The sequence below is a fragment of the Pongo pygmaeus genome, chromosome 7, assembly GCF_028885625.2.
Source record: "Pongo pygmaeus isolate AG05252 chromosome 7, NHGRI_mPonPyg2-v2.0_pri, whole genome shotgun sequence".
Lineage (NCBI taxonomy): Eukaryota > Metazoa > Chordata > Mammalia > Primates > Hominidae > Pongo > Pongo pygmaeus.
In genome coordinates, this window is record NC_072380.2 from 85,415,888 (window position 1) to 85,439,511 (window position 23,624).

Sequence of the window (23,624 nt, forward strand, 5' to 3'; positions counted from 1 at the left end):
ACTACATCCAAAGAGTACAACCATGAGCAACTCTGAGGAGTTCCATGGGAATGGTGAGGAGTGACATCACCATGACAGCTACCATTTGTAAGATGCCTATTTTTCCAGGATCCTTGCTGGGCATTTTGCATCCATTTGTTCCAGTGATCACAACAAAGAATTAGAGATAGCCAGATTCAGCTATGCTTATTCATTCATACAAAATAAATTATTTACTGAGTGTCGATTTTATGCCAAGAATTACACAAAGCCTTAGAGAAACATGCTAAGCAAAACAGTCCCTGCCCTTGAGGAGCTTAGAATCTAGTAAAAGAAACATGGATGAGAAAATGGATAATACATTTCTCTGATCTCAGCAAACTATCTCAAGGACAAAAAACCAAACACCGCATGTTCTCACTCATAGGTGGGAACTGAACAACGAGAACACTTGGACACAGGAAGGGGAACATCACACACCAGGGCCTGTTGTGGGGTGGGAAAAGGGGGGAGGGATAGCATTAGGAGATGTACCTAATGTAAATGACAAGTTAATGGGTGCAGCACACCAACATGGCACATGTATACATATGTAACAAACCTGCACGTTGTGCACATGTACCCTAGAACTTCAAGTATAATTAAAAAAAGAAAGAAAGAAAATGGATAATACAGTTTTAGTAAGTGCTATGATGGGGGGCAAAAAATAAGGGTGCTGTGGGAGCACACAGGAGGGATTCTCACCCCAGTCTTGGGCATTAGGGAAGCCTTTCTGGAGGAAGCCAACAAAGCAAGGACGTGGGAAAGCAGAAGGAGGAGGATATGGCTCCCAGCAGAGGAAGAGCATTGTGATAGTTAATATTGAGTCAACTTGATTGGATTGAAGGATGCAAAGTATTTTTCCTGGGTGTGTCTGTGAGGGTGTTGTCAAAGGAGATAAACATTTAAGTCAGTGGACTGGGAGAGGCAGATCCACCCTTAATCTGGGTGGACACGATCTAATCAGCTGCCAGTGTAGCTAGAATAAAGCAGACAAACGTGGAAGGACTTGACCTGTTGAGTCTTCTGGCCTTCATCTTTCTCCCATGCTGGATGCTTCCTGCCCTCAAACATTAGACTCCAAGTTCTTCAGATTTTGGACTCTTGGACTTACACCCAGTGATTTGTCAGGGGCTCTCGGTACTGTCAGTTTCCCTACTTTTGAGGTTTTGAGAATCAGACTGGCTTCCTTGCTCCTCAGCTGGCTGGCAGCTTTTTGCGAGACTTTACCTTGTGATCACGTGAGTCAATGCTCCTCAATAAACTCCCCTTCATATATACATCTATCCTATTAGTTCTATCCCTCTAGAGAACCCTGACTAATACAAGCACATAAAAAGCATGCCTTCCTCAGGTGAGAGACAACAGGGTTCCAGAATGAAGTTTAACACAGCCGCAGTGTGTGTGCTGCACACCAGCAGGAAGGGAAGGGGAAAAACAAGAATGTGGCCCTGAACGTGGGGAGAGAGGGCAAACGCTGAGGGCAAAGGGGAGAAAAGAAAGGGGGAAAAGGAGGAAGAGGGAGAAGGGGAGGGAAGAGAGGAGAGGGAGACACAAAGGTAGCCTCAGCAATGGGGGAGTAGGGAGAGGCGAGCCCTCTCCAAGAAGCTACTCCTGAGGGGCCACTGCCTCAGATCCTGGAAAGTTATTTATTACAAAGTGAGAAATTAGCTAAAAATAAAGGAGGGAAAGTCTTTAGATTTTGTGATGAGATCTTGGACATGCTTTTTACACTGCTTGAAATGGCAGTGTTGGGAGTTAAAAGTGAGGATGGAGACCAGACAGTGAGGCGCTACAGAGCACAGGTGAAGAGCATTAGGAAATGTAGTCAGGGACAGCAAAGGGAAGGGGAGAATCCAGCTCAGCACTGGTTCCAAAAGCCCGTTTTGGCAGCTCCAACCTGTCCTGCCAGGTCCTCTAGGCCCAGCCCACGCTTCCTTCCCTGCAGCAAAGCTCCAGGCTTGTTCTCTAATTCTTCCACCACCCTCTCTATTCTTGGGGTTGATCCTCTTTCCAGGCAACAAAGAAAGAAGAGTGGCTCCTTCTTTCTTTGATGTACTTGAAGACAAGCTCTTTTGATTTCACAGAATTTGTTGCTAAAGACTCGAGAAAACAAGACAATTATGAGCGCAACAACAACAATGAAAATGACAACAAAACTAACTAAAATATGGAGTAAATTATAATTTCCAGTCTTAAAGAACTCAGAATCACAATCCAGACTCTTCTAACAGCTTCTTTCTCATTTTATTTGTAAAGGTGAAGATGACCAGACAACTTTCTTTCAGCTTTAAGTCAGCCTCTTCTCCCTCTTCAAAGCCCCTCTTCTAGGACAGAAGAGGCCATCAGGGACTAACAATAAATGCCTCACACCCTCCAGTGGACATCTGCATTTCTGAACATTCCAGACCAAGTTTACACCAAAGAACAGCCCTCTTAGTGGCATTTTATTCCATCAGGCCAAGATAAAGCTTTCTTAAAACTGACTTTTTAGTAAAAGTTCACATGATAAATACACATTCATTATACTATTGTTACCTTTATGCTTTTGTGTGTACTTGAAATTTTCCAAAATAAAAAAAATTATTTTAAGTAACAGCTGGCTGGGCATAATGGCTCACACATGTAATCCCAGCACTTTGAGAGGCTGAGGCAGGAGGATCACTTGAGGCCAGAAGTTTAAGACCAACCCAGGCAACATAGTGAGACCCCCTAATCTACAAAAAATTTTAAAACAGCCAAGCATAGTGGCATACATCTGTAGTCCTAGCTACTGAGGAGGATGAGGTTGTAGGACTGCTTGAGCCCAGGAGTTCTAGCCTGCAGTGAGCCATGATCATGCCACTGCATTCTAGCTTGGGCAACAGAGTAAGATCCTGGCTTTAAAAAAAAAAAAAAAAAAAAAAAAATTGAAAAAATCAAAATAAAAGAGCCATATCTGCAAGAATATATAACTTAAGGAATATGCTGAAATCATGACAAACCAAATATTTTTGATGTGATGTTTCCTGTAAACACGGTCTCTACCTAATTCTAGTGGAAAGAGAAAAATTAAGGATACTTTACAGAACTAATAAAAAGGCTATTTAAAACATACACACACGTAGGAAGAGATAATAAAAAGAACAAAGTACTTATGTTCTAGGGCAAGCAGTTAAAAACTCACTGAAAAAATGCTTTCTCAAATTACCGGTAAAGAGAATTAGTGTTGAGATAAACTCGTTTAAAACTAACAGCTGTGAAAAAATTACTGTATTTTTAAGGCACCCCCAAATATGGGTGTATTTAAACATCTTTAAAATATTTCAGCTGAGCATGGTGACTCACACCTGTAATCTCAACAGTTTGGGAAGCTCAGGTGGGTGGATCAGTTGAGGCCAGGAGTTCAAGACCAGTCTGGTCAACATGGTGAAACCCCATCTGTACCAAAAAATATTAAAAAATTAGCCATGTGTGGTGGTGCACACCTGTAATCCCAGCTACTCAGAGGCTGAGGCATGAGAATTGCTTGAACCTGAGAGGTAGAGGTTGCAGTGAGCCGAGATCCCACAACTGCACTCCAGCCTGGGTGACAGACAGAGACTTCATCTCAAAAAATAATAATAAAATAAAATATTTCAAATATTTTTAAATTAAGATTTCCTTTTATCACCTAGCTTAGAACTCAAAGGAAATGTTAAATATTGGCTCACATATTTATTATTCATCCACCCATTCGTTCACTCACTTAGCAAAATGTATTGAACATCTGTCATGTCAGGCATGGAAGATGTAATAGTGAACCCAAGGAGATAAGGTCCCTGCTCTCCTGAAGTTTAATTGGGGGAGTCAGACAATAGGTAAGTAAATGAATGAACCAAGTTTATTTCAGATAAAGTACAATAAAAGTAGAGTTCTATATTGGTGATGGTTAAGTCTATAAAGTCACTGTGAACACTGAATTAGCAAATACTGAACCATTGTTCCTGGGGGAATTATAAGGGTAGGTTCCTATGAGCCTCTGGTCCCAACATTTTCATCAACCAATCCATACATCACTTTGTTATATTTGTGTTTCTGTTTAAAGACACCTTATTTAATATATACATTATTGATTCACTAACATGGAACTCATGGTCAAAGAAGTTAATCTCACACACGTATTTTTTCCACAAGATACATCACAGCCTTCTTGTGCTTAGGAACACTGAACAGCACTTCAGTGTAACTATACTTGGGGGTCTTCTTAAACAGAAAAATCACCAAAAAAAGGACAGAAATGCAAAAAACATGATACTAAATAGTGAAAAAGACACTTGTTTACAGTATGGGAGCTAAAACGAGAAGGCAGAGCATTGCCTTGTTCAACTTCAGCTGGGAAAGTACATGTCTGGTGAATTTTTCGCTGCTCTGCACATGTCCACAGGAGACCAGGAAAGCATCACAAGTATTGACTTTGTGGTTACAAATACATTTTAGTGAGCAGATGAATCTGTAAGGGCAGAACTTGTGAATAACGAGGGTTGACTTGGCAATGTGCTGAGGGGCAGGAAGCACTTCAGACTGGGTGGCTAAGGAAGGTCTCATTGACAAAGTGATCTTTTTTTTTTGAGAAGGAGTTTTGCTCTTGTCACCCAGGTTGGAGTGCAGTGGCGCGATCTTGGCTCACTGCAACCTCCGCCTCCCGGGTTCATGTGATTCTCCTGCCTCAGTCTCCCGAGTAGCTGGGATTACAGGTGCCCACAACCACATCCAGCTAATTTTTGTATTTTCAGTAGAGACAGTGTTTTTCCATGTTGACCAGGCTGGTTTCAAACTCCTGACCTCAAGTGATCCACCTGCCTCAACCTCCCAAAGTGCTGGGATTACAGGCGTGAGCCACCGCACCTGGCAATAAGGTGATCCTGAGCTGAGATCTCAATGGACCAGAGTAGCCACAGATTTCTGGAGGAATATCTAAAAGTGAAGAGCACTCTTCACAAAGAGAACAGTGAGTGCAAAGGCTATAAAACCAGAATGAGGTTGGCATGTTCTATAGGCAGACAAGCTCTGTGTATCACAGCTATGGTATCCAGTATGGTAGACCCTAGTCATAGGTGGCTACTGAGCACTTAAAACGTGCTAGTCAGAATTGTGATGTGCTATAAGTGTAAAATACACATCAGATTGCAAACACTTCTTGTGGGAAAAAAAAATCTAAAATATCTCATTAATAATTTATACGCTGTATTGATTTTATGTTGAAATGATACTAGTTTGGATACACTGGATTAAATAAGGTTATTTACATTAATTTCACCTGTCTCTTTATGCGTTTTTAATGTGGCTTTCAGAAATTTTTAAATTACATATGAAGCTAGCAAAGGGGAGAGGAGAGTAAGACAAGGTTTGAAAGATAGCAGATATCAGGTATTTTAGGGCTTTATAAGTCATAACAGAGTTTGGATTTTATTCTAAGTGCATCAAAAATCCATCAGAAGGTTTTGAATAGGAAGAAACATCTTAGAATTGGGTTAAAAGCAAATCTCTGGTTTAAAGGCACATGAAGGACACTGTGGAACACAAAGAAGGGAGTTGTTAATTCTCAGGAAAGGCTTTAAGGAGATGACCCCCTAAGCTAAGTCCAGGTTGGAGGAGTGGTCAGACCTCTTTATAGGGTCGTTGCTGGGCAATGACACAGAGGTATCAAAAGAACTTCTCTGTTCAAGGAATGTAAGCAGTTAAATATGGCTAGCATGGTGATCTCTCCCATGCCATTCTTCAAAGAATCCTAAATCTGTATCTTCAGGTGTCTCTTCTGAGCAATCAGCATATAAAAAGAACTGCTTATTAGAGAGCTTTACCTGGATGTCTCAAGGGCATCTCAAATTCAAAATGCCCCCAAACTAGCCACGTTTTCCAACTGAAGTATGTTTCCTTCCAGATTCCCTAACAGTACCTGACATCATCATATGCTCCAGTAACACAAGGTAGAAACCTGGATGCCAACATGGACACCTCTCTTTCCTCCTAAATCTAGTCATTCAATAAGAGCTGTTCGTTTTATCTCTTACATATCTCTTAATCTGTCTACTTCTGTCCATCTCCACCCTACTCCAAGCTACTGTCATTTCATGCCTGGGTTGTTGTATTAGGGTTTAACTGATCTCTTCACATCCAGTGACATTCCCACAGTCTAAAATGTGAATTTCAAAACACTAATGAAGGTATCTTAACTTTTAAAAAATGATTCTTACCTTTTCTTGTATCTGCATTCATCTGGAGAACAGAAAAGAAATTGATAAAGAGGGAAACAGAAGAGTGAAAACCTTCGGCCACCTCTAGCTCATTTAGGATGACTGTGGAGCTGGCAGGCAGCCTTCTGGGCTTTTCAGTGAGTGAATGGACCTGCTCATGGTCCCTCACAGAACTCTGAAATGGAGCAATCTATGAAGCCCTTCTATCTTGGGATAGATTGCTCAAAGTTTCTATCCACTCATTTGAGGTGTCATCATGACATGGGAAATGATGGCTGGAATATGAATGGCTTACACAAGAATATTTTCCACCATAGAAAAGCCTGGCCAGACCTCTCAGGACTGGTGCCAGGATGTCAGGGAGCCAGACTACTTCTATCTTACCACTCTATCCCTGAACATACAGGATCTACCTTATGGTTGGAGGTGGCTTTTCAGTAAATGAATGTTTATATGGTGCTGATGGCAACCAAAGTTTCCAGTGTGGGAGAAAAACATAAAGATTTAAGATCAATAAGATTAAGTGAAAACTCCCAAAGTCCTGAACATGAATTGGAAGTATCATTATACTGGCTTTTATTTAAAATAACCATGAAAAAATGTTTCCTAGCACTGTCCACTGAACAGCAGGGGCCCAGAAACAATCACCAAACCAAGAGCATTAAAAACCCCTAATAACCAGGCTATGATCTCATTCCTGAAAAAAAGAAAAAAAACTAAGGCCCCTGGAAGAAGTATCTGATTCCAGGTCTGTGGTAGGAAATATACAAAATGAACCTGTAATAACTTGTCATTTCAGAAGTCTAGGAATCTATCAAAGACAACTGCAATCATGGCAGTCACCAAGTTAATGAGGTGCCAACTTACCAAAGATAGGACTATAAACATTAATAAGAATATTAACTTTAATGAATTAAAATATGTTAAGCATGTAGAATACACAAATGTGTAAATATACGTAATCCCCCCTTATCCCTGGGGAATACAGCTCAAGACTTCCAGTGTGTGCCTGAAACTGTGGATAGTACTGAACCCTATATATACTATGTTTTTTCCTAACCTATGATAATTTATAAATTAGGCACAGTAAGAGATTAATCACAATAGCTAATAATAAAATAGAACAATTTTAACAATGTACTATAATGAAAGTTATATGAATGTGCCCTTTCTCTTTCTCTCAAAATATTTTATTGTATGTAATATTTTCTGACCTCAGGTGATGATGGATAACTGAAGATGAGGGGGAACTGCTGTACAGCACTTAAAAACAAAACAACAACAAAAACAAATGAAACCTTACTCATCTTTGGAGGATACTAAAGAATCAACTTAATTTGAAACCCAATACATATCAGGAAATAACCAAGCATTTATTCAAATAAATGATGATAGGAAAGTTTCTCACAGTATCTCAACTAATAAATGAAGGAATTAGAGTGTTATTATAAAATATTACTATTTTGCAAACCTTAATAAATGGAGCTTGGCAATTATGAGGATTAATGTTTTGTTTCAGCTTGGTTAGGCTATATAGTATCTAGTTATCTAATTAAACACTAATCTAGGTGTTGCTGGGACAGTATTTTGTAGATGTAGTTACCATCTACAGTCAGTTGACTTTAAGTAACGGAGATTTTCCTCAATAATCTGAGTGGGCTTTATCTAATTAGTTGAAAGTTCCTGGAGAAAAACTGATGTTTCCTTGAGGAAGGAAATTCTACCTCAACACTGCAGTACTAACTTCTGCCGAAGATGTGTCTCTGGCAGAACACCACCATCTATATAGTATTCTTGCCAGAAAAAAATCAAACCCAACTCTGATGAAGCCTTTAGATCTAACTCCTGATTTAGAGGAATAGAAGACAAAACAACATATTAAATGGCATTGCGGGGGTACAATCAGCAAAATCAGACTGCAGTTTTGACCTGAGACAAATAAACTGTTTCTTTCCACAAATAATTTACAATTAATCAGTCAATCATCAGTAGTGGGGGAAGGGATAATCTATAGATTAAAAGAGATTTAAGAAACATAGCTGGCTGGGCACAGTGCCCCATGCCTGTAATCCCAGCACTTTGGGAGGCCGAGGCAGACAGATCACGAGGTAAAGAATTCGAGACCAGCCTGGCCAACATGGTGAGACTCCGTCTCTACTAAAGATAAAAAAAAAATTAGCCAGCCTACTCAGAAGGCTGGGGCAGGAGAACTGCTTGAACCTGGGAGGCAGAGGTTGCAGTGAGCCGAGATCACGCCACTGCACTCCAGCCTAGGCGACAGGGTGAGACTCTGCCTCAAAAAAAAAAAAAAAAGAAAAGAAAAAAAACATAGCAAACAATTGCAGTGTATGAACTTTGCATGAACTGCTTTTTAAAAGATACTCTATGAGACCATCAGGGTAGTCTGAGCACTGACAGGATATTTGATAACATTAAAGAATTATGATTAATTTTTTAAAATGTCATAATGGTTTGTGTTTTCAAAAGAACTCTCATCTTTCCAGATACATATGGAAACATTTATGGATAAAATGATACAATGTTTGTGATTTGCTTCCATATAATGGGCGTGGGAGGGAGAGGGTAGTGGTGACAGTATGGGTAAAACCACATCAGCCATGAGTTGCTAATTGTTGCAACGAATGACTGGTACATTGGGCATTATTATATAACTCTTTCTACTTTGGGATGTTCTGAGCATATTCCACAATTGAAAAACAAAACAAAACAGCTTGAGCTCCTGCCTATAGGAAGAAGGAAGGCGAGAGACATTCTCCTTCCCTTTAAGGTCACTTTCCAGAAGTCATACAGAGTTTTGATTATATCCTATTGATTAGAACTTAGCCATGTGGTCACACCAAGCTGCAAAACAAGGTGGAAAATATAGACTTTATTGTGGGGATCAAGTATCCAGCAAAAATGTCAGGAATGTTTTTACTGAAAAAAAAGAAGGAACAGGTACTGTGAGAAAAATTTAGCAATCCCTGCTACACTGGCTAGGGCAAAATCTCTATTTAAAAATTAGTCTAAACATGTCATTCCCTCCCTTTGTGTCTCATAATATAATACAGGGAATACTTAATAATGGTCATGTAGAATTTGAGGAAAAGTGATTACGAGTATAAAAGATATTTTGTTGTTATGCCACAATTTCCCTAAAAAACTGACAATAAGTTTTTGCTCTCCTAAAATGAAAAGATGAAAACCTCTCGATTAACCACCACTGTCATAAATCACATTGAAACAATAGTCTCTGCTCTAATACAGAATTTTTCCAAACCTAATACAATAGAAAACTTCGAACATTCATTACAGTCTGATCTGCACTGGGTGAGAAGCAATGGCAGACGCACAATGTTCTTTTCCATTAGCAGAACCACCAAGCCTTACAGGGACTCTGGGCTGCCTCAGGATAAATTCATCCACCCAGCAAACCTTCAAAGCACTTAATATATTCAGGTAGATTTAAGCAACCATCTGTTCAGCATTCCTGCAGGCTGTGCACTAAGATACTACTGTCTGCCTCCTCCAATAATACAACACAAACCCAGCTCCTTAGGGGCTCCCATGACATAATAACTCAATATAGTATGTAAACAGAGTAAGCTTCAAAAAGCTGTAGCTTTCACTGTTATTTTAAAAATCAGCACTACGCAGCACTTGACACATATTGTTTTAAAAGCAGAATTCTCAAACAAAAATTTTAAAATGTATTAAAAGTTGACCTCAACATAGAGATCTGGTTATATTTATCTATATTTTTGAAGATATTAAGAAGGTAAGGGGTTCCTGTTTACAGAGATTAAACTCACTAAAGCAACACTAGTATGTTAATGGAAAGTTGTTCCTGTTAATACAAGAACCTTCATTAAAAACTTATAGTAGCCAGAAAATATTTAATTACTTAGTGGAAGAGAATAGAATCATTGAGTGAAATGAAAAACAACAGTTTTTTTTTCAAATCTTCATTTTTAAAACCTCAGTCATTATAATAAAAATTTATTCTGTGCAAGATTTCTGGAATTAGAATTGCCCATGCACCCCCATCCCAATACCAAACATCTAAAAATAAGCAAGGAGGTAAGTGAAAGTCATTGAAAATTTAATAGCGTAATAACCAGTTTTTCAAAGTCAGGTCTACATATCTATATAAAAAGAATATCTAACTCCTGTCTGAATTGAGATCCTTACTTGAAAATTAACAGAATGGTTCAACAGAAATCACTGATTAAGAGACCTAATCCCCTAATTTTTGAGTTAAACAAACAGATTTGGGGAGGTTAAATGGTTTGCATCAAATGTTATACAACAGAAAACGAAACAAAACAAAACAAAAACTATTACTTTTATCAAATTATCTCTCAGGAAGGAGGGGAGGTAGCCGAAGGAACACAACCAAAGAAGAAATATTAAAATGAAGCTCTAACAAAATTAAAAAAATAGTCCAGACATGGTGGCTTACACCTGTAATCCCAGCACTTTAGGAGGCCAGGGCAGGCAAATCCCTTGAGCCCAGGAGTTCGAGACCAGCCTGGCAAACACAGGGAGACCTGGTCTCTAATCTTATAACTAAATAACTAAATAAATAAATAAATATTAACAAAATAAGCAGCATTCAGAAAAATTAGGAAAAGCACTTGCAAAGTGCTTATCTGAACAAAAGTATTTCCCACTTCCAAAATCTGAAAGCAATTAATTGCTTATTTGTGTCTAAATATTCAACCTATAGGAAAAGTTACATTTAAGCTTTCCCTAAATAAAGTTCTGTGAAATAAAACTTCACAGCCTGTGAATCAAGAAATGAAGAGATGAATGTATATAGATGCAATGGTGAGTGATATATGCATCCCCAACCATGCCACCTCAAAGCCCTTTGCCAATCCCCCATTCCTGCTACCCCTTCCTGGATAAGGCAGCCATTTATTTTCATGTCAACCTGTCTATGCCTCAGTCTCCCAATCTTGGGAACTAGCACACTCTGCCTTACAGAGTCATTGTGAAGTTTAAAAGTAACTTAAGGAAAACACCTGCTGTAGCTTGAATATGGTTTGTTTCCTCCCCAAATCTCATGCTGACTTTTACCCCCAGTGTGGTGGTGTTGGGAGGTGAGGCCTAGTGGGAGGTTTCTGGGTCATGGGTGGATCTCTCATGAATGGCTGGGTGCCTCTTCTCCTGGCAGTGAGTGAGTTCTCACTCTCATGAGATTGGATTGGTTCTGGGGAAATGGATTACGTCTCAGGAGAGGGAGTTGTGATAAAGCCAGGATGCCCATTGGGTTAGGTCCCTCTTTGCACGTGCCCACTTCCCCTTAGACTTTCTCTGCCATTTTTTTGATGCAACACAAAAGCCCTTGCCAGAAGCCAACCAGATGCCAGAGCCACACTTCTTGTACAGCTTGCAGAAACATGAGTGAAATAAATCACTTTCCTTTATAAATTACCCAGCCTCAGGTATTCTTTTATAGCAACACTAAATGTACTAAGATAGCACCTAACTAAATGCGTAGTGTATTAGTCCATTTTCATGCTGCTGGTAAAGACATACCCGAGACTGTGCAATTTACACAAGAAAGAGGATTATTGGGCTTACAATTCCATGTGGCTGGAGAGGCCTCACAATCATGGCAGAAGGTGAAAGGCACATCTCGTATGGTGGCAGCAAGAGAGAGAATAGAACCAAGTGAAACAGCTTTCCCCTTATCAAACCATGAGACCTCGTGAGACTTATTCACAACCACGAGAACAGCATGGGGGAAACCACCCCCATGATTCAATTATCTCCCACCAGGTCCCTCCCACAACATGTGGGAATTATGGGAGAACAATTCAAGATGAGATTTGGATGGGGACACAGAGCCAAACCATATAACCTAGTACACTGCTTTAATTCTCAAGCAAGAATCTTCATTTCAGACCACAGTAAGGGATCCTTCTTATGCACAGAAACAAATGATAGCTGCAATTATTATCATAATCATCATGATTATTATTATAGGCCAAGAATTGACTAATGGCTGGGGTAGGGGATGTATATCTTGACTCAATGCCTCTTCCTCTTTCCTTTCAGGGTGAAACTACAAACTTAGATCTCTACCTTTTCCCCCTTTACCACTGGCAATTCAATTAATTCCTAATGAGAGAAGTATATCTTTCTTGCAGATTCAGAAACATTTTCTAAGTTCCTTTTCCCTTTCTCCTCTCTCCCACCTTTGACCAGTTAACTCAGAAAAATTGTCCATTTCTATGCCCATTTGTGAAAGGACCTAATCAGGGCTTAATATACTTATTATTGTAATCATAATAAAAAAAATCTAACATTCCTTGAACATTCACCGTACCAAGCACTATGACATGTACATTATATCAGCCCACTTAATTCTTTTTTTTAAATATATATATATATTTTATTATACTTTAAGTTCTAGGGTACATGTGCACAACGTGCACATTTATTACACATGTATACATGTGCCATGTTGGTGTGCTGCACCCATTAACTCATCATTTACATTAGGTATATCTCCTAATGCTATCCCTCCCCCCTCCCCCCACCCCACGATAGGCCCTGGTGTGTGATGTTCCCCTTCCTGTGTCCAAGTGTTCTCATTGTTCAATTCCCACCTATGAGTGAGAACATGTGGTGTTTGGTTTTTTGTCCTTGTGATAGTTGGCTGAGAATGATGGTTTCCAGCTTCATCCATGTCCCTACAAAAGACATGAACTCATCATTTTTTATGGCTGCTTAATTCTTGTAAAGTGTTAATATTGAGCCTATGTTGGAGGATGGCACTATTATTATTATCATCTCTATTTTACATTGAGAAACCTGGGGTTTAGATAACAAAATCCCATAGCTACTAATTGAAATGGAAATCTAACGCAGGCTACCTTCCCAACTGCAAAGATGATGCCCTTAATCTCTCTCCTATAATGCCAAGGAAAAAGGCAAGTAAAATCAGAGAAATTAGGAGCCTCGAAACTTTTCAGAATTTTGTTCAAAACTTCTGATGGCAGCAGCAACCGGCCTGGAGTGGTCACTGCCATGATGCCAGTTGCAGTGAGGGAGGTGCAGCCAGGGCTGCATGCTCCATGGAGCCAGTGGGAACCAGGAACAGGCAGAAGCCATGCCCCTTTCTGAGTGGCGGGGCAGAAGCCCCATGTTCCTGGGCACAGCTGCAGCCGCCCAGCCATGGCTGCAGATCTGGGCATCCCTGCACTCTCAGGGCCCCGGAAACCACTTGCCCCTTTAGGCTTGAAAGTGCTTGCTTCCCCTGCCTGGCCTCTCCCAGCTCCCAGTGCCCACTCTGATTTTAGAGCAAAGTTATGGCCGAGCCCCGGCACTGTCACAACCTGGCTGGGCGTGTGCTCGCTCAGGGAGACACTAACATGCCAGCCGCCTGCCACCTTGGCCCTCTCCAGACTGTGGTCACTGACGAGCACATGAGGGAGGCCAAGGTGGGGCTGAGGGCAGCTCAGTTTGGCCCTGCAGGAATCCCTCTGCATGAATAGCCTGGGCGCCATGGGCACCATAGACGGCAGGTTGATGGCGGCAGGAGTCAGGCTCCTAGGTGGAAAGAGGCGGTTCCCAGTGAAGCCTGAAGCCTGGGGCCCAGGCTGTCAGTTCCACGTGAAGTCTGCGCCCAGAGTGAGAACTTGTGATGCTTTTTTGTTGGTGATGCCAGTTTTTTGTTTTTTTTTTTTCTGAAAGATACTTCAAACTTCAAAATTTAAATGGGAGATTGATACATAAGATGGTCTTAATATCCAACTGTTTATCTTGCTTAACTCTGGTAACTATATGGAATGTATTCTAATTATTTTATTTCTTAGTTAAGTATATTTTATGACTCTTAAAACTACTAAATAGAACTAAGAAATACCATTAAAAGGTCAAAATGTTGTATTTTGTAATGATATATCATCCAAATTATGCTTTTCTGAAACGTTCATCTAATTTTTTTTACCACCTTGAGATAACTGTTAACTATTTTCTCTTTTATATTATATTGCTTGTCCGAAGGACTTTTTTTGGGTGGGGGGAGAGAGGTGCTTACCTGACACTATAATGCTATTTAGTATACAGCAGACCATATTTCATCTTTTTTTTTTTTTTGAGATGGAATCTTGCTCTGTCGCCCAGGCTGGAGCGCAGTGGTGCAATCTTGGCTCACTGCAAGCTCCGCCTCCCAAGTTCACACCATTCTCCTGCCTCAGCCTCCCGAGTAGCTGACACTACAGGCGCCCGCCACCACGCCCAGCTAATTTTTTGTATTTTTAGTGGAGATGGGGTTTCACTGTGTTAGCCAGGATGATCTCGATCTCCTGACCTCGTGATCCACCCACCTCGGCCTCCCAAAGTGCTGGGATTACAGGCATGAGCCACCGCGCCTGGCAATTTCATCTTTTTTAGGTTATCTTTTGTTTGTTTTAAAAAATGCATTGGTACAGAGAGAAATGTAACACTTGTTTCCCTATCACCCTAACATTATGCTAAATATATGCTAATATTGCTTAAATATTAGCAAAATTTAAGAATTTGCATGTTTGCTTCCTATGTTTTTAAGGGAAAGACAGCAAATATTTTTCCATCCCCCTATCATGCTCCTTTTCCAGAAAGCAACCACTCTCATAAATTTGGTGTGAATCCTTGAAGTCTGCTTTTATACTTTAACTGCACGTAGGTATAGGAGAAAAGATACTGAGTTGTCTGATATTTTATTAGTTTTACATAAATAAGTTACACATATCTTCTGCAACTTTTTTTCACTCGAGATTGAGTCATTGAGATTGAGTCACATGAGACTGAGTGTACATATAGATTTAGTTTATTCATTTTAGCTGCTGTCTATATCATATCGATTATATGAATATGTAATGATCCATCTTCCTACAGCTGGTCAGGTGAATTGTTTAGAATTTTCTAATATTACAAACAATATGACAGTTAATATCTTTGTATATCACTCCTAATACACATGTGTGTTTCTGCAGGGCAATATACCTAAAACTGGATTCACTGGTTTGTAAGATGTGCAGATATTTAACTTTACTTACTACTAATAGATTATTCTCCATGTACTAATCTTAATTTATACTGAATAAGTGGTTATCTCTACCTGTATTCCCATAATTTTTGTTTACCCACATTCTTATGTACACTTGTAATAGTTCTTTTTTTTTTTTTTTTTTTTTTTTTTTTGAGACATAGTCTTGCTGTCACCCAGGCTGGAATGCAGTGGCTTGATCTCAGCTCACTGCAACCTCTGGCTCCCAGGTTCAGGCAACTCTCCTGTCTCAGCCTCCCGAGTAGCTGGAATTACAGACGTGCCCCACCACACCTGGCTAATATTTTGTGTTTTTAGTACAGACAGGTTTTCACCATGTTGGCCAGGCTGGTCTCAAACTCCTGACCTCAAGTGATCAATCCACCTCAGCCTCCCAAAGTGCTGGAATTACAGGCATGAGCCACTGTACCCTGCCAGTTAAGCTATTTTAATTTTTGCTAATCTTTGGATGTTAAATGGTACCTTATTAATTTTTACTTCCCTAAAAGTGTTTATTTGCCACTTAGGTTTCCTCTTCTGTGAAATGCCTATTTCTGTGCTTTCCCCATTTTTGTACAGGGTTTTGTTTTATTCTTATTTGTAGTGCTCTATATTTTGTGAGTACTAATTCTTTATATGTTATATATGTTGCAAATATCTCTCCCACTATTAGTTTATTTTTAACCTGTTTATGTCTTTTAGTTTATCAGAAACTTTAAATTTTGATATAGTCAAATTTGTCTATTTCTTTTTCTATAATATCGTATTGAAGAAATCCTCTTTCCTACTCTAAGACAAAAAGATAAAGCCAAGATCCCTTAATATTTGAGTCTGATTTTGATACTGTTTCTCTGGTCTTATTAACTACCCCTGAGCCATTATCACATTGCCTTAATTTCTAAAAATTATGTATGCATTTATGTGTAAATATAAGCTTATTTTTGTTTGGTTTTTGTTTGCTCCCTTGTTTTATGAAGCTTCCTGAGAAAGGGTTCATAGGAAGTAAAATTTTTTTATGGTAAATATATTTTTATTATTAGTTGTATCAGAAAAGCTTGTACATACAGGTGATTTCTGATGCTTTTTTTTTTTTTTTTTTTTTGAGACAGAGTCTTGCTTTGTCACCCAGGCTGGGGTGCAGTGGTGCAATCTTGGCTCACTGCAACCTCCACCTCCCAGGTTCAAGCGATTCTCCTGCCTCAGCCTCCCAAGTAGCTGGGATCACAGGCGCATGCCACCACGCCCTGCTAATTTTTTGTATTTTTAGTAGAGACAGGGTTTCATCATGTTGGCCAGCCTATTCTTGAACGCCTGACCTCAGGTGATCCACTCGCATCACCCTCCCAAAGTGCTGAGATTACAGGATTAAGCCACCACACCCAGCCTTCTAAGGCATACTTTTATTAAAGCCAGAGATGGTTATTTATTCTAGAGAAACGAATCTTTGAGGTTAGAATGGAAGACAATGAAACAAGATATTTTGCTTTATAATTTACCTTTGTCAAACTATCCCAGAGCATGTCAATTCTATTATGAAATTATTATTATATAACAAATTATTAGTAGAAAACACACAAGCCAAAAAACCTTAAATTCTGTAATCTTCAAGTCAACCATCAACTTTTCTTAGATTTTTGAAGACCTGAAAAGAAAAATAATTTCAAACAACAGCACCCAAACACCATATACATTTGTAATGAGGCACAGCAGTCATTTTTTGTTGTTGTTGTTGAGAGGGAGTCTCAGTCATCCAGGCTGGAGTGCAGTGGCGTGATCTTGGCTCACTGCAACCTCCACCTCCCAGGTTCAAGTGATTCTCCTGCCTCAGCCTCCTGAATAGCTGGGAGTACAGGTGCACGCCACCACGCCCGGCTGATTTTTGTATTTTTAGTAGAGACAGAGTTTTGCCATGTAACCCAGGCTTGTCTTGAACTCCTGACCTCAAGTGACCTGCCCAACTCGGCCTCCCAAAGTGCTGGGATTACAGGCATGAGCCACCGCGCCCGTCCCGGCAGTCAATTTTAAGCCTCAAATCTTCCAGGTTTTAGCTTAGTAATCCTCATTAGTTTTTTAGATTTTTGTCAGTTGGGGCTATTTTGCCTTACTGGGCCTAAACAGAATATTAAAATACACTAATAATCCATACTGAGAATAGAGTATAAATGGGTTTCTCACTCCTTAGGGACACAAGTGGAAGCAACACATCCAATGAACGCAGATGAATGCCCCTGGTTATCCCTGAGCTGGGCAGTTTCACACGATCATTTTTTCTCTGAGGCCAAAGTCTGTGGTTTGATCATCTCAGCAGCTTCCAGAACCAGACAAAGTAGTCTCCAAATTCTTTTTCTCGGTGCTCGAGAAGAATCCCCTGGTTTCCTGATGCCACCACGAAAATTTCCCTGAGGATGAAGCCTTCTCCTTCCAGGTTTCCAGAGAAGCCTCCGTTCCAGGCTCAGAAGAAGTACCACACTCCCAGACAGATAAATCCCATAAACATCATCTTCTGCCTTTGTGGACCATAGAACTTTTTCTTTTCATCCAGGAAGGTTTCTCTTTTAAAATAAGGCTGGAAATCCTTCACTTCAGTCCTGATGTGCTCCTTTACCACTGCATAGAGGGGGACACCCAGCTCATCCACATGGGTTTCAGGGAGGACAGATCCGCAGCTTCCTCTCAACAGAGGAAACAGCCTGGCCTCCGCACAGCCATAATCACAGCTCCATTTTCTTTTCCCATAGCTCCTTTGCTTTCAAAGTCCTTGGTTCCTTCTCCAGCATTTTCAGGTATCTATCCTCCAGGTACTCCAGTGCCGCTTTCTGGGGCTGACAGAAACATGTCTTGTGTTGGCCAGCAGCAATGCCAAGGCAGCAGCCCCCAGGGCTCCTGCACCGAGGGACCACATGCCCATGGTGAGGAAACTTGGGTCCTGGAGGAAAGACATTTCTGCCTCAGTCTCCAACTCTCAGCTCTGCTCCTTGGGGTGTGTGTCTGCCTGGTTCTGGCCCAGCCCTACTCTCAAATGCCAGATTCAGAAACCTCTGAATAGATGCTTACAAAAAGTGCCATAATACGATGTATAATTCTTTCTCATTTCTAAAACAATGATTACCCCTAAAACGTTATTTGTATACAAAATGGAGAGTTTTCTGATGAATGATTATGGTAAGGAGTCAGGGTTTGCAGTCAGAATCCAAATTCTCATTCTCCAAGGCTGGGCCTAAGCAGGAGCATTCAAGACTATTCAAGCTGACTCCTTCACAATGCTTTTCAAAATAAATCCTCATTATTTTCTTTTTAAAAACCACCACAAGTGCCTCCCTTCTGCTAGCCTTCTCCTACCCTGACGCCCGGGCGCTGAGGGGCCAAACCACCTGGCCCCAAGGGTCCCAGGGGCAGGCCCCTGGAAGTAAAATTTTTTAAGACACTGTGTGTCTGAAAATTTTCTACATTTCACCCCCCATACTTATTGATAACTTGGGATGAGAACAGAATCTCAGATTATAAATTATTTTTCCAAAAATGTTGAAAGGACTATTCCATAGTCTACATGTTTTGATTCTTATTGTTGAGAAGCCCAGTACTGTTGATTCCAACTTCCAAATTTTGTTGATTCTATTATTCTCTAAGTCCTTATAAATCCATGCTATTAAAAAAATTTTTAAACCCTTTCCTATCATTTCAATAGAATTTTAGAAGAAAGTGAGTTAATGAGTGTGTTCAGTGACTATCTTTAACTATACTCATTTTAGTGATCCATAACTCCCCCTACTTTCTATACTGAGAGTCTTAACCCAAGCATCTTAGGTAGGACAACTCTTTTTTTCATTCTTTTTTTCCCCCTTTTTAATCCTCATTTTAGTTACCCTGTTAATTAAAAGGACAATTCTTTGTTGTACCAACCTGTTCTAAGTATTACAGGACATTTTCCCAGTCCTTCTGCTCTTCTTCATATGGTCTTGTTCTTGTCTTATGGTTTCCATTCCTTCACCTTCTTGAATATGAAAAATTTAAATTTTTTTCTATGCCATTCTATTTAGTTTTAGGGTACGACTCTCCTGTTTGCAGCATCTGCCAAATCTGCTTCCTTGCAGTTAATTTCCTTACATATTCTGTAATCTTTGCAAACTCATCTATAGAGACATCGATATCTACATAAGTCAAGGATTCCTTGAATTATGGGAACTTTGCTATACAGAGAGGTTTTCCATTGATCTTTGCCTGGCCCTGGGTGTCAGAGGTACCAGACCAGCTAAAATGTCAATTTCTTGGACTGTGGTCCTGACCATGTAGTAATATGAATTCAGACCCCAGACTTGAGCTAGTATGGACCATTAATCTCTAATCTCTAGCAGCTGACTCTTTTCTTACCATAGCTCAAGTAGATGGCAAGCTTCCTACTAGCCTCCTCAGGTCAATAAGGGGATGTTTTTCTAGTTATCATCTTAGGGTCAAAGGGTTCTTGTGGTAGATTTTATTTTTCAAAGATAGGTGTACTAATGCATATGCAGTCCCACATGCTCTTCCTTCACTGTGATGTTCCTCCTCTCCTCCATCAAGAGGTGAGATGTTTCTTTCCCTGAAACCAACTTCCTCAGCCAAACAAAAAAACAGTAGAAACCACACTATGTGATTTCCAAAGCTAGGTCATAAAAGTGATATGACTTCCACTTGGCTCTCAGGACACTTACCTTTGAAATCCAGCCACCATTTTGTGAGGAAGCCAGGTGACATGGAGAGGCCACATATAAAGATTACAGCTGACATCTACAGCTAAGGTCTCAGTCAAGAGCCAGCATCAACCACCAGACATGTGAGTGAATAAACCTTCAGGAGATTCCCGTCCTGAGCCTTCAAATCTTCCAGCTGAGGCTCCAGACATCCTGAAGCAGAGCCAAGCTGTCCCTGCTGTGCACTGTCCGAATTCCTGACCCACAGAATCCATGAGCACAATAAATGGTTGTTTTATACCACTAAGTTTTGGAGAAATTTGTTATGAAGCCATAGTAACTGAACAGTACTTCTTTGTGACTCCCAGCTTTCAGCAGATGGCTCAACGGTGGCTTTCTCTGTGAACATTCCTTCATTTCAGGCACCTGGGGATTTCCTTTTCTTTGTTCCTAGCTTAGCCACATTTCCATAAATTATCTTTTACTCAGCATTTGAAATATATTGAAGCAAAATGGGGAACCTTCCATGCCAGTTCAGTCTGCCACATTGCCCAGAAGTTCCCAGAATAGCTTTTTAAATAATGACATAAAGAACTGAATTATTTATTTATTTATTTATTTTTAAACAGAGTCTCACTCTGTTGCCCAGGCTGGAGTACAGTGGCACGATCTCGGCTCACTGCAACTACCGCCTCCCAGGTTCAAGCAGTTCTCCTGCCTCTGCCTCCTGAGTAGCTGAGATTACAGGCACATGGCCCCAGGCCAGCTAAAATTTGTTTACGTTTTTAGTAGAGATGGGGTTTCACCATGTTGGCCAGGCTGGTCTCGAACTCCTGACCTCAGGTAATCCACTCACCTTGTCCTCCTAAAGTTCTGGGGTTACAGGCATGCGCCACCACTCCTGGCCAGTAATTTATTTTATATATATATATATATATATATATATATATAAAAATCTTAAAATCAAAAAAGAAAAGAAAAATAATCCTACTGAGAGTGCATTTATTAAAGACCAGGTAACTTGTTGCAGAGAAAATACAGTCAATAAAAAATTCATTCTCTCTAGTACTCAAATAAAAGGCAGATAATATAATGAGCTACTTTCACCAATCAAAATGGCAGGGATTTTTTTCTTTACTATTTATAGGGTAAGATGGAGTGCAAGGAATAAGGTTTCAGTGGGAGTATATATTGGTGTAATATTTCCAGCAAATAATCTAGTAATATACATGTCCTTATAATTGTATATATTTTTGACCCAGCAATTCTACTTCTGGGAATTTATCCTAAAGAAATAATCACTGGCCAGGTGTGGTGGCTCACACCTGTCATCCTAGCATTTTAGAAGGCAGAGACAGAAGGATCTCTTGAGCCCAGGAGTTTGAGACCAGCCTGGGCAAAATAGTGAGACCCTGTCTCTACAAAAAGAAAAAGAAATAATCATTGATACATGAATATCAATTCCTGTATTTCTTATAACAGAAAAGAGAATGAAAATAACTTAAATGTCAAAGAGCAGGTGGCAAAATGATCTTTAATTTTAGGGTTGTTTGAACCAAAATAATTACCAAGTGAACATAAAGAAAGATGAGTTATAGATTCACTGAGAAAGATATTTATTTATTCATGTCATGCATTGTGCTAGGAGTTGTAATACAACAATGATTAAAGATAAAGCATACAGTCTATGGGAGGGAGTGGGGAGGAGTAATAGTTCATTACGATAAAGCTACATTCAAATTCTATGGCACAACAGAACTTTTGCTGACCTTAACCAGACTGGAGAAGTAGGAGGGTTTTTTTTTGTTTGTTTGTTTTTTTGCTTTTTGAGCAAGTGATGTTCAAGCTAAGTCCCAAAGGTTTTCACAAGTAGAAATTAACTGTGGGAGAGAAGGTTGTTTGTCCACTAAAATCCTGGCTCCTCCTCCAGAGAATAGCGTTTGTTCTAGGAAGTGGCTGCCTCCCTGTGACTGGAATGTGAGCGAATGTAATGTGTAACACTGCAAGAAGCTTCTAAGAAGCTAAGCAAGTACGCTTTCTCCATACTTCCTCCTTGCCTTTCTGCTGACTGGATTTAGACAAGAGTGAAGTGCTGACGAATGGGAGAGTCTGGGTCCTTCTACCAAGTGAAAGCAAGCCGCTTGCTGACCAGGAGCACCTACCTTGAAATTGTTATGTGAGCAAGAAATAACTTTTCTATGTTAAATCAAGAAAATGTTGGGATCTGTTTGTCACTACAGCTAGCAATAGGCTAATACATGTGACTTTTTATTCTCAAATAATGTAGTAACTCACTTAAATATATCCATTAAGCATGTATGATATACACATAAATGTGTCACGTGCACAAAAAACACAAAAATAACTAGAGAGATTCTGCCTGCACAGAATTTCCAGTCCAGAAGAAAAAACAGTAGCCACTTATACAACTATAATACAAAGCAGTGTATATAAATTAAATCCTTAAGAGATATATAAAGTAGTAGAAGAGTTAAAAGGAGGGAGATATTACTTTCAGGGGGAGATTCAAAAAAAGACTTTAAAGAAATTAGAAAATGGCATTTAAATAAGATTTAGACGGCAGAAATGTAGGTAGAGGCATTCCAGGAAAAGATATAGATGGGAAAGATATCACAGAGAATGTAATGTAAGTACTCTGGATTGCCTGGAGGGAGGGGTTCAGATAAAGGCAGTGTGAGAAATAATGAAATGATAAATTGGATGAGATTACAGACAAATCTGAATGCTGGACAAAGTGGTCTATATTTTCTTGAGTAATATGGAACCACAGAACAGACATATGGTATATATTCTGAACAGAGGTATGGTTTCTACTCACAGCTATGCTTTAGAAAAATTAATATGGCAGAGACTGGAGCCCAAAAGAGAAATTACAAGGCAACCATAATAGTCCAGAGTAATTAGAGTGATCACAGTGAGAATGCAAGATTGATTATTGAATTTGGGAGATTTGGCAGAGAAAAAGGAGTCAAAGCTGACTGAGGCTGGGAATTGAGGTGACAGAGAATTATGGAACCATGAATTAAATTCAAAGAGGACATGCTAGTCTGGAAGTGGAGGGCAACAAGGAGTTCTGTTTTAGAAAAAAGTGAGTACAGGACATCCAATGGAGATATATAATCTGGATCTATGCAGTATGAATTGAGGTGCACAGGTTTGAAGATGCACATGTTAAGAGTTATCTATTTACACGTGAGAAATAAGGCCAGAGACTGTAATAAAGTTGGCAAAGGAGATTTCAGAGAAAGAAGAAAAGCCAGAAACTTCCTTAAAATATATGCAAGGCAGGAAGAAGAAAAGGCAGAGAAGGAATGGAGAGGCAGACAGTTCAGGGGAACCAGCATCATAGGAAGCATTGGACCATGTCCAGTTGTGCAAGTTACTGGAGAAGGGAATTATTAGTAACATTACTGTAACAGCAAATACACAATCCAATTTAATCCTTAAGTCACCCAGTGAAACACAGATTCCAGTCAATGACTGAGCAGGGATTCAGACCCTGCAAAGAACCCAGGCACTGAAGCAAAATGAACTTGGATTCTAATCTTAAATGTGCCCCTCAAGAGCTACAGAACCACAGGGTCATGAAGAAAATAATTCTGCCTCTGACTCTCATAAGGTGAGGATTAAATTTTAAAATGCATGTGAAGTGTTCAGCAC

At 39.8% G+C, this 23,624-nt stretch overlaps 1 pseudogene; it reads right to left on the minus strand.

Moving 5' to 3' along the window:
• Positions 1-17,537: 17,537 nt before the first annotated feature.
• Positions 17,538-18,802, minus strand: LOC129042328 (peroxiredoxin-like 2A; annotated as a pseudogene).
• Between the last annotated feature and the right edge of the window lie 4,822 nt (positions 18,803-23,624).